Source organism: Astatotilapia calliptera, chromosome 16 (genome assembly GCF_900246225.1).
Source record: "Astatotilapia calliptera chromosome 16, fAstCal1.2, whole genome shotgun sequence".
Lineage (NCBI taxonomy): Eukaryota > Metazoa > Chordata > Actinopteri > Cichliformes > Cichlidae > Astatotilapia > Astatotilapia calliptera.
The window spans coordinates 20,239,936-20,256,713 of record NC_039317.1 but is presented as its reverse complement, the minus strand read 5'-3'; the positions used below and the strand labels follow the sequence as shown (position 1 = coordinate 20,256,713).

The 16,778-nt window shown below is 40.2% G+C and overlaps 1 pseudogene; it reads left to right on the top strand.

The window, feature by feature from the left end:
* Nucleotides 1-16,778, top strand: part of LOC113008443 (sodium channel protein type 2 subunit alpha-like) — a 54,296-nt pseudogene that overhangs the window by 32,272 nt on the left and 5,246 nt on the right.

Sequence of the window (16,778 nt, the reverse complement as noted above, 5' to 3'; positions counted from 1 at the left end):
TGCAGGGAAACAAGCGGGACCCCCAATTTCCTGGCTAAAGTTTCATCCATAAAGCTTTGTTCCGCACCTGAATCCACTAGTGCATTACAGGAATGAGTTATGGACCGAAAGATAAGTTTGGCGGGGCAGCTGAGGTGGGGTAACACATCTCCGGTCGCACCCATTAGTAACCCCGCCGCTACTGACGGGCCGAATCTTTCAGCCGGGATGGGCAAGAGTCTGCAAAGTGCCCCTTCTTTCCGCATGCAAAGCACTCACCCATCTGGCGTTTCTTCCTCCACCCCGGCTTGCTGAATCTAGCTCGCCCTAGCTGCATTGGCTCCTCCTCCGTCTCCTCAAGCTCATGCTACCCTTCTCCTCCCCCATCGGAAGAAGCGCTCAGCCAACCACCTGGGCTTCCTATTGCCCTGCGGGCTTCCTCAGACCGCCCTCCGTATTCTCGCATGTGGTCATCAAGGCTGACACACATATTAATCAAAGCATCCAAAGATTTGGGTAATTCTTTGGTGGCCAACTCAAGTCTGAGTCCTTCATTGAGGCTATTGAGAAATGCCCCCGAAGTGCTTTTTCTTCCCAGCCAGTCTCCACAGCCAAGATCCAAAAATCCACAGAGAAATCCGCCACACTCTTTTTGCCCTGTTTTAATTAGAGATGGACCGATCCGATATTACGTATCGGTATCGGTCCGATACTGACCTAAATTACTGGATCGGATATCGGAGAAAAATAAAAAATTTAATCCGATCCATTAAATATCACGAAAGCACCTCACAAAACTTGCAACACGCCGTAACTCACCTCAGAACGTTAGCACGTCGGAGCAGTATGCATCACGTGATAGAGCGGCTGTGGCATGCGGGACCTGTCGGTGGTCTGGATAGCATGTGGAGCTTCGCTAGCAACCCGGCATTTCATCTCCGACAAAGTTATCCCCGAGAGAAGTAAAGCAAGTGTGTAAGTCCATCTCTGAATGTTTGTAAAGCATTCCTGCGTTAAGCTTACCAAACGATATATGGAGCGACTGCTTCTTCTGGCTGCTATCTGGCTGCTATCATGAAACTGCTTAACGATCAGCTGATCGGCTTTTCTGTCGCGAGTCCGTCTCTCTGGTTTGTTTTTGGCCCACTTTGCACCAGAAAGAGGAAACCATCGGCTGAACAACAGCAGCACGTTTAAGCTTGATAAGCTGTTGTTAGAATTTATTTATTATTACTTTCTACTCGAGGATCTTTTTCTACGTAGCTGACGGCTGGTAACTGTGCAGGGGCGGATCTAGCAAAGTTTAGCCAGGGGGGCCGATAGGGCATGAACAGGGAAAAGGGGGCACAAAAACATACTTTTCTTTCTTATTCTCATTTAAAATGTCTAGCTTTTAATAAATAATTATCCGAATCTTACACCCAAAGTTTTAATTTGATGTAAAATGAATAGAAGTCCATTACTGTATATAGTGACTATTAAGTCTAATATATATACCCTAGTAAGCTATAGTACTTTTTCCTTTGGGAAGGTACCATCTGTGCAGTCTGCAATTTTGTTGAAGAAAGATGTTGAATCTATTTAATATTTCTTGAAAAAGAATTGATTTCTGTGCATTTTTTTTCACACTGCATCAAATTAAGGTTGATTACGTTGATTAAGCATCATGAGGTGGAGCGTGAGGGGTGGTTCCCTATTTTTTATTTATTTATTTTTGTTGTTGCTGGGAGTTGGAACCCTATTAGTTAGGTTGCTTAATATTTACGCTAAGTACTCTTTAAAATACCAGAATAGGGAGGATGGTGTAGGTTTAAGTTTATTAGATTGATCAGTATTGCTGAACTATGAAATATTTTTTTTTTGCATATAGGTATAACAGAATAGCTTTAGTGTAGTTGTTGTTTTAAACTTGAGTATGAACTTATACAAAATGCAGCAAGATATTTAAAAAAAAACAGTTTTGTTGATTAAAAAACATTATATCGGATTCATATCGGTATCGGCAGATATCCAAATTTATGATATCGGTATCGGTATCGGACATAAAAAAGTGGTATCGTGCCATCTCTAGTTTTAATGAAAACAAATGGTGAGCAGCTGCATCCGGATTAGAACCTTTATCAAAAACACAGCGGAATTTGGTCCGAAAGTCAGGATAAGAAACATTGGGGTTGGAACACAGCACTGCCTGAGCCCACTTCAGTGCTCTCCCAGTCATGAGTTGTACCATAAGAGCAATTTTGGCACCGTCGGTAGCATAGGCTTGAGTCTGTTGGCGAAAACTCAAGTCGCACTGGGTTAAGAAGCCTCTGCACTTATCTAAATCCCCTGAAAATTTTTCAGGCACAGGTAAGGTGTGGTCACGCATGGGTGGAGGTGGAGAAGGAGGAGGGCAGGTGGCTGCCACGATTAAGGGGGGTAACTGAGGTACTGAGATACCAAAGCAGTTTAAAACTAGCTACTGGTAGATAGCAAATACCTTTCTGTGCCTTGCTCATGTTTTGAGCCATGTGCCTGTTCATCTTAGCCACTATGATGAACAGGAGCCTGACAGGAGCTTCCATACAGTACTAAGGCAGGTTACTGGCTGGTAGTTGATGGGACTGTTCCCATCTGGGGGTCCATGGGGGTCAGAACTGTCCAGCCTTCAGTTATCCATTCTGGGTGTCTGCCTGTGACTAGTAGCTGGTTCATTTGTGTTGGAAGATGTTCATGGTGTGCAGTCAGATTCTTCAGCCAGTAGGTGTGAATCATGTCAGGGCCTGGTGCTATCCAATTCTTCATACTAAAGAATCTTTCTTGTCTGCAACTGTGACGCTTAGTGACTAGCGGCTCTCAGAGCAGACCACTTCGAGCTGTATGTTTGACACGACGTGTGGCAGCAAGAAAGCCATTGCTAAGACATCAGAATAAGACAAAGAGGCTTGCCTGGGCCATGACATTGGACTACTGAAGGATGGAAAAAGGTATTATGGACTGAGGAATCACAATTTGAAATCTCAGATTCATCACACAGAATCATTGTATGCCATCGAGTAGGCGAAAGGATGATTCCACAGTATGTGGCATCAACTGTCAAAAATGGAGGAATAACTGCGAAGGTCTGGGCTGTTTTCCTGAATCCAGGGCCAGTGACTTGTACAGAGTGAGAGGCACCCTGAACCAAAACGGCTACCACAGCACTCTGCAGCGCCATTCAATACCCTCTGATATGCGCCTAAGTGTGAATTATACAATTATGCAAATCCAAGTTATGCCAGAAATACCGAACAAAACGATAAGCTTGAAAACATGCAGTGGCCACCACAGTCTCCAGCCTTGAAACCCATCGAGCTGGTTTGGGAAGAACTAGACACAAGAGTGAAAGCAAAGCAACCTACAAGTGCTGAATATTTATATATTATGTAATATATATGTTATATGTATATATATATATTAGGGGTGCAACAATACACAAAATTCACGGTTCGGTTCGATACTTTGGTGTCACGGTTCTATATTTTTTCGATACAAAAAAATGTTCATGCCTTTTTAATTTGTCATTTATTAAAATTATAAATATATATTTTAACTCAAACGTACAGTTTTTACATTTAATGTTGCTGAAACAACAAAGTAATAAAAAAAATAAATCTATCTGATCGAGAAATCACTCATCTTTGGAAAAGAGTTTATTACAGAGAAATGTCTCTTTCCAAAATAAAAGCTATACTATAAGCTTCTTCTGGGCTATATTCTCAGCAGCATATTAAACATATCAGGTCCCCATAAGGAGAATCATGTGCTAACGGCTGTCTAAATGACTCGGGTAAAGTTTGTAGCATGCGTGCTTGTTGTTTTTGTCTGCTTCCACTTGTCTTTGCACTAGGATGCTGTCGGAGTAAATGTGCAGTCATATTCGTTGTGTTCCCACTATTGCTGTCAGCGTTAATCTCGTTGAAATGACGTTAAAGCCACAACACTGCAAATCTCCGTTAACGAGCTACCGCGGATCGCCCCGTGCATGGGGCTGGACGGCGTCAACACGTTAATGAGCTAACTGCGCTAACACACTAGTTCCCACCCATGTAACTGAGCATTGTGTGGCACATCCAACATACTGTTTTACTTTAGTCCATGACACACTTACCTTCAGGGTCATATGTCACATGAACACCAAAATAGTTCCAAACGCCACATCTGAATGAGGGTGGGGGAGGTTCAATTTGCCATGTTGCAAGGAGAGCTTAACTTCTGTCTCACTAGCTTGCCCTGCGCTCAGTGAATCTGCGTTCGACTACTCCGCCTAGGCTGCACTGTCGAACGCAGATCCACTGAGCGCTCAACACAGACAGCATCGTCAGAAGGAAAGTTTAAAGAAAGATAAAATAAATTAAAAATTTTGTATTGTTCGATACATATGCGTACCGAATCGAAAGCACTGTATCGAACGGTTCAATATCGATACGAGTATCGTTGCGCCCCCCCCCCCCCCTGTGTACTATCATTGTCTTATCTTCCCACTTCTAGGCAGCAATGGCTGCTGCTGAAGAAGGAGCTACTGAGACCAGTGATAAAGTTGGTGGCAAAGAGAGTTTCTCTAAGACCTTCAAGATGAGCTCCAAAAGGGCAAAGGAGAGACGCAGCAGGCGAAAACAAAGAAAGGAAGAAGAGAAAGTGGCTGAGAGTAAGCCTCCTAAATCTGAGTCAAAAGACAATATACAGACGGCTTGCAGGAGGTCATCTACACATCAGGTAATTTCCTATGTGGTATGATGTGATATGAAAGTGTTATATAAGTGATCTTTTCAGTTCTAAAGTCCCTTTCACTTCTTCATTGGTTACTTTATTGCACTTTGTTACTGGTATTCATTACTGCATCTTCACTACATGCATTGTAAATTACAATATGACCTAATACCAAAAAGTTTGGACACCATTTAAAATGTAAATAAAAATAGAATTCAATGAATGTAAATCTCATGAACCAATATTTTTAGTCACAAAAGAAAACAGAAAACATACCAGATGGTTAAACAGAGATATTTTACAATGACTTTGACACTTTAATGTTGAAAATTAGGAATTTCCTGTTTCATCTACTGTCAGGTTTATTGTCTGGAAGCATTGTTACAACAAAAAAGTAAATTACCAAACACAAATTCCCTTACTCTGTGATGAGTTTTTAATCAGAAAGCCTTTATAACCCTTGTCAACAAGAAGATTCTCTGGCTTTTGTCACCTCTTGCTGGGCTCCTGACAGGCAGGAAAAGCAATTGGATTGATAATCTGACTATCCAGTTCTGAATTATGTGTAGCCATTTGAGATAACTTTTAAATTTTTTTCTCATTGCCCTTATCATCTTCTTTGTTTATGAAAATTTTTAAGTTTTTTATAATTGTATATGCCATCATCAGCATGTTCATCCAATAATTCATCACAATGATCATCATCACCACCTGCAGCATATTAATAATTTCCATGGTAAAGCCTAGGATGTGGGCTAATAATAGCAGCAGTTTTGAGGACAAACTGAGTCGGAGGGGCTAGTCACCAAAATGAAGAAAATGATATTTTCAATCAACTTTCATAGTGGACTGAGCAAATACAAGTTGTACGAGAAAAATAAGTAGTCAGTCTAATTGAAGTAGAATATAATTCTTGAGTTGCCTGATGGTACTCTAATTATAAGTTAATAATAAATAAATAAATTATTATAAATAATGAATAAATAATTTTCTTTAAATATCTAAATATTTTTCATTACAGCAACCTGGGTGATTCCATCTAATATTTTAAAACACTCTTTCTTAACCCTTTAAGACCTACCATAGGACGAACTCCGCCAGAGCTTATATTATATTTTACATGCTGTAGTGCAATTTTTGGGAGCATTTCAAGTTGCTATACATCAATACAATCATTATAGTCCAAATTCTTATAATATGTATGCATTAAGTGCATAGTAATTACATAAATTGCAAAAAAGTGCAATAAACTACAAAAAAATTGAAAATCATTTTTGTTTTTTTTAACATATATTTCTAGTTAGAGAAATTTAAGAGGTTTATCCCTCAAAACTGTAAATACAAAAAAGTTGCACAAACTAGTTTCCCACCAAAGGAAATTTATTTTGAGTGTTTTCATAGTTTTATTTTTGAGATACACCAATTTTCATATACTACAGGAAAAAACGGAAAAATATATTATAGTGCAAATTTGCAAAATAACAGCATATGCATCAAAATAAACTATTTCCAGCAGTGAAATATGAGTCCTAAGCATCCCAGAAACGACACAGAAAGTCATGAAGTCAAACATAACTTTTAAAAACACAAGTATAAGCTCATGAGGCCACGATGGTAAAAAAAAAAACTACATTTCCGCAAAATGACGTCACTTCCGGTTTCGGGCAGGTCATGGCGGTCATGTGATAGTTCGCGCTGATGGACGTAGGAAGTGTTACAAACAGCTGATCGGATCGGCAAAGCGTGTTTCTGGAATATTATGTTTTTGTTGCTACAAGCGCTTTTTATGCAGTTTTTGCAAAGCTATATGTGGAAGGAAACTGTGACCGAGGACAAGCTGATGGCATAAGATGTAAGTACAATTACTCCGGTTTCATATGCAAAAAAAATTATAGCGCTAGCTCACGTGGTTGCAGTGCTACCGGGATTTAAAAATAGTTACGCAAAATGGAGCGTGTCCGCTCCTACCGGTTCTAAAGGGTTAAAAACCACAACAACAAAAAAACTACCCCAGGCTAACAATAATAACAAATGAGAACCACCTCCAACACACAAATCAAAGACGGGTGCAAAATGTGTGTGGCCACAGGGTTAACCAATAAATAAAAATACCACCGACCCTCTCCCCAGACCTGCCTACTAAAATCTTAGCCTACTTAGCTTCTGGAGTGCACCAGGCGCACAAAGCACCGACAAGCCTACCCCCGACAGGGAACTAATCCCCACCCGGGATTACTCCAAAAATAAAAAAGGCAAAATAAAAAAATGAGTGCCTGAAGGAGTAGGTTACACTCAGCTAGACACTCCCCTGTGCTAACTGGAGAGAGAACGTAGTAGATATGATACAACTAAACAAGTGACCGGCAAACAACACACCAAAACTTAGTCGCTGTTCCTTCCATTCATTTCCCAGACAAGCCCCCACATTGTTACATCCCCACAAAGAGGTCTAGGGATGTGAGTGTGGGGACCAGTAACAAATGGGTCCGGAAATAGAATAAAAAGGAAAACAGACAGAGTTGCTCTATAATAATATAGTTTTATTACAAATAATATAGTTTTATTACAAATAACCTTAACTTAAAGAGCCAGCAACGCCATTCTACCAATAATGCCAAAGAAACAAAGGAAACAATCACAGCAACAAAAGAAAAAACTACCTAACAAATAAGGGACGCACTTTCCACACTTCCTACTTTACTCCTCGCCGCGGGGAGACACTCTCAGGGCCCACAAGCCTGTCTACTCACTAGTCGAAGGAGGCTGTCTGTACAAAACCTAGCAGAAAAAAGTGTAGAGCCACAGAGGGGAAAAACCACCTCACTCACAGTTCATCCCCTGCTTATATAGCCTCAGAGGTGATTGCTGACTGGGCCCAAGTGGCAAACGAGGCTAATCAAAAGCAGCTGTGTCCTGGGGAGAGAGGAGAGTGAGAGAGACAGAGGGGGTAGGAGTGGCAAGAGAGGAGGAGGTGGAGAGAGCGGGCAAACACCCAACCCCCACACTCCCATAGCCTCACAGGATGTAACACAGAGTTACCCCTACTAAATGTTACAGCAAATTGCCTATTGGTTAAATAACTCTTAATCCACTGAACAGCAGACCTTTCAAAACCAAAACAATTTAATTTATCCAATAAGATTTCATGATCAACTGCATCAAACGCTGCGCTCAGATCTAGCAACACTGTTCCAACAATCGTTTTATCTTCAATATCGCTTCTCCAAAAAGTCGATTCTGTTCATCTGGACGTAGCGTTTTCAGTGGGAGAAACATTTTGTCACTCAGCCAAGTGACCTCTTCAGTCTCAGCTGACTGCAGGTTTCCCCAATCTTATAAACAGTACATTTGCATAATGACTGAAACCAGCCCACTGAAGGAACAATGGGCTAGGAGGTCATTTCCTTCATCATAATTAATTCCTTCAATATCACTTATTAAGTCATCAGTTATGTGAGCCAAAGGTGTAGTTGTAGAATGTTCTTTTTTTATATGCATGATAAGCAGAATTTCATTCATTAGTCCCAAAAGGTTGATTCTGTTCATCTGGACGTAGCATTTTCAGTGGGAGAAATGAAAGTGACTTCTTGCCACAGCGCGAGCCATCAGACATAGATTGGACCCAAAAGACAGATTCAACAGAGATGCTCAAGATACGTGACATGACTTTTACTCACAAGACTTGAACAGCGGCAGTGCTTGTGAACATAAACAGCGACTATAAGGTTAAGTGACACTATTATGGTATTAAATATGTAGGTCAACACTAGTGCAGGGGCAGGTACTATATACAGGGGCAAGAGCAAAATACTACTAAGAACAGTGACAAACCCTGAGCTGTGACGATCATAAAATGCTATAACTATGAAGACTATACACAGGAACATGAGCTAGAGCCAGAGCTATGACATGGGCAAAAATACTACAACTATGCCATATACAGAAACGATGCTATCTACAAGAACAGGAACTAGACACTGATAACCGAGATGCAAGATAAATACTGTGAGTAACTGGGGTGGACATGAGCAAGTCAGCGGGGTCCTAGAGTTAGATGAGATGTCAAAGGGAATATAGGGTCAGGAATGTGAGTGGGAGGACCAGTGATCAGTCACTGCAACAACAGGAGAGGTGAGTTAGAAAAGAGTAAGGAAAAGACTGAAGAGGTAGATCCATTTGAGGATATTTCATGGCTTACATTGTCTGCAGATGGAGGTCTGTGAGAGGGGGAGGCAAGGTCATAAAAGTCTTGGTGAGTATGTGAATGATCCACTCCAGAAAGGTTCCAGTGGTGAGACAGGGAGGCAGGCCGATGAGAGTGGGCTATTTTCATTTATTGTGCAAATGTACTGTTTATACGGTTGGGGAAACCTGCAGTCAGCTGAGACTGAAGTAGTCACTTGAATGAGTGGGACACTGACAGTGATTTATGTTAGTGCTGTTGTTTATCAATGGCAAAATACAACACATTTTTTGTATGGTTACATTTCATATATAACAATCTATCCCCAGGCTGACACTACTGACACAGACTACAGGCAAAGTAATGGAGGAATAAGCCAGGAATATATGGACTTTCTTAAGAGCCGAGAGGCCAGACAGAGACCTCAAAGTCTCACTAGTGTAATTACGGACACAATAGAGGGTAGGTGTTTTTTTACAATTGCATGAATTGCCATTCTTGTCTTGACTACATCTACAATGTCATTGTAGCTTCACACAAAAAATTTTCATCACTTTGCCATCAGAACTTGAAGAGTCAAGGCAGAAATGTCCTACTTGGTGGTACGATTTTGCCTACACTTTCCTCATCTGGGAGTGGTGCCCAGGGTGGCTGAAATTCAAGAAAATCATTCATCTAATTGTGATGGACCCATTTATGGACCTATTCATTACTATTTGCATTGCACTCAACACATTGTTTATGGCCATGGAGCATTATCCAATGAGTGATGGGTTCCAAAGCATGCTTAATATCGGTAATAAGGTAAGTCAAATTAAGAGCTGATTATTTTTAATCAAATATAAATCAAATATAAATTTTATCAGTGTTCATTATTTGTGTGTGTGTGTGTGTGTGTGTGTGTGTGTGTGTGTGTGTGTGTGTGTGTGTGTGTGTGTGTGTGTGTGTGTGCATAAAGATATTCACCGGCATCTTCACAGCTGAAATGGTCTTCAAGGTTATTGCACTGGACCCATTCTATTACTTTCAGAAGAAATGGAATATCTTTGATGCGATCATTGTTAGTTTAAGCTTGATAGAGCTTTGTTTGGAAAAAATGAAGAATATGACTATCTTGAGATCATTCCGATTGGTAAGTCTATAAATGCACATCTACGATAACAAGCAGTAGTAAGTGAAACCTTTGGAATTGTTAGCATCTATGTATAAATTTTTCATAAATCAGCACAACTGGGAGCACCTGGCCAGCCTCCCTGGATCCTGTGACAGTTTTTGATTGGTTTTCATCCACTCAGCAACATGTCAATTATGTAGTTGGCTTTGGTCATGTTACCTAATGCTACAGTTAGACTACGGAAAATAGTCGTTGGAGACATGAACAAAATTATTGCAACTGGGTGTAATGAATTTGTAATCTCATGGCGATCAAATTCAGAACGAGAATACTCTACTAATCCCAAAGAAAATTATGTGGTCACAACTGATCCAAGACACTAAGAGAAGTAACCAAACAAAATTAAATAATACAATGTATTACAAAGTTGCAAAATATAACAAAATAGATTTTAATACAAATACCTCTAATTATAAATATCCCAGTATATTGCCTAAAATTAAATATATATAGTTGAGATTGAGGTTCCCTTCTAATCATATTGACTTTGTAATTTTTCTTTGTTGAGGATGTGATATTGAGGGTGTTCACCTATTGCAGTGTGTACTTGATTAAAATTATTTCTGCCTGTGGCTGTGGCATTCTGTGGTGCATTTGGGCAAGCTAAATCTCTCAAGCTAGGCATACACTGTACGATTTTTTTTCAGTCACGTTATTCAGCTCCTGCTCAAACTGTACGATTGACTCGCAGGGGTTAAAAGTTCGTAGGTCACGATGCAGGGTCTCACACTATACGGGCCAATGCTCTGATGCGACCTGAGTGCTCACACTGTGCGTCCCTAACATGAAGGTTATAACACAAAATCTGTCACTCGCTCTCTCTCTCTCCCTGTCTTTCACTCATCCAACTAATTTTGTCAGGCCAAATCAAAACGGCTTAGATGAGCTTGCCAAAGTTCTACAAGTTGTGCTTTCATTGCTTGTGTCCAGATCACACGCTGCACTGCCGTGCTGCTCCGTCTTTTCACTTTCATTTCTGTGTTTGCGCGTGTGCAGTGTGAGAGGATGCGTTGACCACCTCAAGACAGCTGATAGGATTTCAAACAGGTTTGATTTTCTTACGACCAAACGATTGATGATCGGGATCTGGTCGTGGGGTGTTAATCGCTTCTCGTTACACCATGTATACTACATGATGCACGACACACGATGAAGCCGAAACTCAGGCCGATCACCAAAACAGTCGCACGACTGAAAAATTGGCTCAAAATGGGCCAAAAATCACACAGTGTATGCCCAGCATTACTGAATGTGCTCCTGTGAGTGGCAAGCAGGACATGGAGAGGGCGGGAGGCATTATCCAGTATTTCCTTTATCTTGGACAACATTTACCTCAGTGACACCACCTTTAGAGAGTCCACCCAGAAAGAGTGGCCTGATGGTGTTGAATGCACTGGTAAAGTTTAAAAAATAATATGACCCCAGGAATCCACACAGATACAAAGCTTCTCAAGAACACTAAACAGGTCACCTATTTCCAGCAAGCTTCTCTGTAACAGAATCTGCACACAGATTCTGCAGAAATGATAGAAAAGCTTTTCTATATAAAGGCAAGTAGCACAATCACAAAGGTAGGAGCCAAGCTATGTTAATTGTTTATCACAACTCAATTTCGCTGTGGGATGAATACAGTCTCTCTGATTCTGCCACTGAGCCACTCCCTTAAGTAGTGACTCCATCGAGTTCATCAAAGACAGCTTACCAGCGGATGTCCAGAAGGCAGGAACCTGAGCTGAGTCCCTCCACTACACAAAAACCAAGACACCAATACACACACAAACAGGGATAGAGGAGAGGTAGAAAGCATAAGAGGGAGAGACAGATGAAAACGTAAGGACAGAGGGACCATGAAACTGCAATTGTTGGGGTAAAGGTTGTTTCCCAACTTTTTAAACATAGTTCCAAAGGACTCACCTGCTTCTTCTTGCCACTATACATCATGGCCTGTATGTTCTGGTGTTTTGTGAGTTAGGTAATGACTTTTTTTGTTTTTGTTTACAGCTTAGAGTATTCAAGTTGGCGAAATCCTGGCCCACTCTAAATAAATTGATCAAAATAATTGGTAATTCAGTGGGGGCTTTGGGCAACTTGACACTGGTCTTGGCCATTATCGTCTTCATCTTTGCTGTGGTGGGCATGCAGCTATTTGGAAAAAAATACAAGGACTGTGTGTGTAAAATTTCTGAGGACTGCACTCTTCCTCGTTGGCACATGAATGACTTCTTCCATTCATTCCTCATTGTTTTCCGGGTGCTTTGTGGAGAGTGGATAGAAACCATGTGGGACTGTATGACAGTGGTTAATGAACACATGTGCATCACTTTCTACATGATGATCCTGATTATAGGAAACCTTGTGGTAAAACTTTCAATGGTCAATTCATTAATTTAAACTCATTAAACTGATTAAAAATGTAATTCTTATTTAAGTAATTGTACATAGTGCAGTTTTACAGTAATATGTGTTTTGTTGTAATCAGTTTATAATAGTTTCAATATAAATTTTACCTGTCCATGTCATTACCTGGCAGGTCCTGAACCTCTTCTTGGCCCTGCTGCTGAGTTCATTCAGTACTGACAATCTAGCATGGGCAATGGATGACAAAGAAACAAACAATTTGCAAATTGCCATTACACGTATATACAAAAGCATTTCCTTCAGCACTAGCTGCAGCAGCGCCTGCCTTAGAGAGAAGAAACAAAAGAAGGATGAGGAAAAATCTCTGGATGAACTCCACAAACCTTTAGGGCCGAACAGTATCCTAAACCATGGCAATGGGGAGGTGATCGGCGTAGAAAAAACTGGGGACAAATACATGGTCAGCACCAAAAGCAATGATTCCCTAACATCTTTCATCAACAACCCTAGTGTGACTGTCACCATCTCTATGATTATGAAAGAACCCGATACTGAGGACTTCAACAGTGCTTCATCAGATGTAGCAGGATGTCCTGCGGTAAGGATGTTCTTGGTCTCAAAAATCTCTACAGATGCCTGATTTTTGTTTTAAACCAAGCCTTACAAAAGTTATTTATGACACGCAATGCAACCACATAGTGTAAGAGAACACTGTTGTTGGCGTAAGTTAGGTATTTCATTAGTAAAGGTGAAGGGATCAGCCTAAAATCTAGTCATGGCAATGACATGTATCATACACACTTGATTCAAAATCAACCAAAAAACATAAAATCCAATTAGGAAAAAAAAATTTTTTACTGTAAAAACCACTAACATGTTTATCAAACCACTTTCATAATTTGAAATGCAAATATAAATTGTAAATTTTAAACACTTATTCACAAATTGTGAAAATAGCAAAGTCATATACAAATAATTACCTAAAAATGCAGCCAGTGCCTCAGGTGTTTTTTGTACAACTATTTAAAATTACTACTAAAATGACAGAACAATCTGTCATTTTGTGAAACTAGTCTTACTCAATGGCTTTGTTATATCAGCTCATCCAAGATTTTCATCTACACTATTGATTTCATCCACAGATTATCATTGATGATGGACAGTTCAGCTGCTCAGATGCAAGCACAGTGGATGATGTACCAGCTGGAAAGAGAGGAAATTCTGCAGACTTTGAATTAGAAGATGATATAGATCCTAATGCTTGTTTCTCTGCTGGTGAAACTAACACCTGCTATAACTTTAGTTTTAATTTGAATCTGCATTTTCCATGTCTAAAACACCATTCTAACCATTTCTAACCATCCTAACCATTGTCTCTTTTCAGTCTGTGTGCAGGCGTTCCATTGCTGTCAAGTAAATGTAGATGTGGGCTGGGGTAAAATATGGTGGGCACTACGAAAAACCTGTTATCAGATAGTGGAGCACAACTGGTTTGAGAGCTTTATCATCTTCATGATCCTGCTTAGCAGTGGGGCCCTTGTAAGTATTTACATAAAAACATCTGGCATCTAATCAGGATCAGGCAGTTCTTAACTGTTCATTTTTAAAACGTTTTTCATTTAATATTACTAAATCAGTCTCTTTCGGTGATCTGTTCTCACGTCTGTTTTGGAGCAAATCCTAAGATATTGTCTGCAAAGTACTATTGATATTTTTAATGGAAATTTCATTATGTGCATGTTTGGCATTAATACACTTTCCATTTGTATTTACACTTACCTGTCTTTTTCCTCACATTTAGGCATTTGAAGATATCTACAATGAGCAGAGGAAGACTATTAAAACAGTTTTGGAGTTTGCAGACAAAATTTTCACTTGCATTTTTATTCTGGAGATGTTAGTGAAGTGGATGGCATATGGATTTGCTAAATATTTCTCAAATGCCTGGTGCTGGTTGGACTTCCTAATTGCTAATGTACATCGAAATGCTGCTTAGACAGAAACACACAGTTTAATATATCTTTGCTGCTTATAACGTATTTGTAATTGTATTTTTTCCAGATCTCACTTGCCGATCTAGTAGCCAACACATTAGATGCTAATAATTTCGGTCCCATGAAGTCTTTGAGAACCCTACGAGCTCTAAGGCCACTAAGAGCCCTGTCACGCTTTGAGGGCATAAGGGTAAGAGCTGTTGGAACCACCTATCCATTCAGAGTCACGTTGAACTATCTACCACTAATCCAGTACACTAGACTACAACCTAAATCTCTTAGGTACACTTTGTTAGTTCTGGGTGGGCCTTCTTTAGCCTTCAGAACTGCCTTTATTCACTTTGTCATAGATTAAACAAGGTGCTGAGACTTTGGGTCCATACTGATACGATAAAATCACACGGTTGCTGCAGATTTATTAGCTGCGTATCCAGAATACAAATCTATGGTTCAAACACATCCAAAACTTGCTCTGTTGGATTTAGATATGGTGACTGTGTAGATCAGTCTGAGATTATTTGAGGTTTGTGGGACATTATCTTGTTGGAAGCAGCCACAAGAAGATGAATACAGTGTGGACATAAAGGAATGGTCATGGTTGCTTATAATACTCAAGTGTGCTGCGGCATTTAGGCAATACTTAATTGGATGGATCGATTAATCAGTACTGAGAAGCCTAAAGTCTGTCGAGAAAATATAATAATAATAATAATAAATTTATTTATGAGCGCCTTTCAAGTCACCCAAGGACACTTTACAATAGGATAAAACAATTAGTAAAACAATGGCAGAATAAGAACAATAAAATAAAGCACAAGATAAAATGAACAAACAGTGTATTCACAGTGAATATGCAGATTTGAACAGATGAGTTTTGAGTTGGGATTTAAACTGGGGGAGAGAACCAATATTTCTTATTTCAGGGGGCAGAGAATTCCACAGCCTGGGAGCAGAGCAGCTGAAAGCTCTGCTTCCCATGGTGGTGAGGCGGAAGGAAGGTACAGTAAGCTGGACAGAAGAAGAAGAACGAAGTGAACGGGCAGAACAAGTGGTGGTTAACAGGTCAGAAAGGTAAGAAGGAGCGAGGTTATGAAGGGCCTTGAAGGTGAGCAGAAGAAGTTTGAAAATTATCCGGAATTTCACAGGGAGCCAGTGAAGTTCCTGAAGAACAGGGGTGATGTGCTGGTAGGAGGGGGTTCTGGTGATAATGCGAGCAGCAGAGTTCTGAACCAGTTGAAGCTTATGGAGGGATTTTTGGGGGAGACCATGCAGAAGAGAATTGCAGTAGTCAATACGGGAGGTAACAAGACTATGTACAAGAATGGACGTAGACTGGGTGGAAAGAGAAGGAAGCAATCTGTTAATGTTACGTAGATGGAAGTAGGCAGAACGGGTGAGGTTATTGATGTGTGATTTATAAGAAAGTGTGCTGTCTAGGATGACACCAAGGCTCTTAACCTGAGGAGAAGGGAGAACTGTGGAGTTATCGATGGTGAGTGAGAAATGGTTTGCCTTCAAAAGGTTGGATTTGGTGCCAATAAGGAGGATCTCAGTTTTATCCTCATTGAGCTTTAGAAAATTAGAGGTAAACCAGGATTTTAACTCGGATAGACATTCTGTAAGGGAAGAAGGTGGGAAGGAGGAATCAGGTTTGCAAGAGAGATATAACTGGATGTCATCAGCAAAACAGTGAAACTGAAGATCAAATTTGCGGAAGATGGTACCTAGAGGGAGGATGTATATTATAAAGAGAAGAGGGCCTAAAACTGAGCCTTGGGGTACACCAGAGGTGACGGGAAATAGACGAGAGCGGAATGATCTATGCACCACACCCTTGCACTACGACCACCAGACTGAACTACTGGTATAAGGAAGAATGAATCTAGGCTTTCAACTTCTTGTCCTATCATCCAAATGTCACAACAAAAATCAGAATAATCGCAGCAGCTTTATCCAGTCTTCTTTAGTCCAATTTTGGTAAACCAATTTGAATTCTTGCTCAGTTTTCTTTGTTTAACTGAAGTAGTGGCATCTGATATAATCTTCAGCTTCTATAGCCCATCTGCTTCAAGGTTGGATGTGTTGTGTGTTAAAATATGCTCTTCTGTTCACCTTGTTTACAAAAACTGGTCATTTGAGTTACTATTGCTAACCTGTAAACTAAGCAGTCTCTGACCTTTAGCATCAAAAAGGCATCATTATCCAGAGAACTTCGGCTCACTGGATATTTTCTCTTTTTCAAAACATTATCTCTATTTTTTCTCTTATGAATCCTAGCAATGGCTGTAAGGTCATCAATTTCTGAATTTTTTTCTCAGCTAATCTCATCAAACAAGAGAAATCCCAAGATACTGTTCGAAAC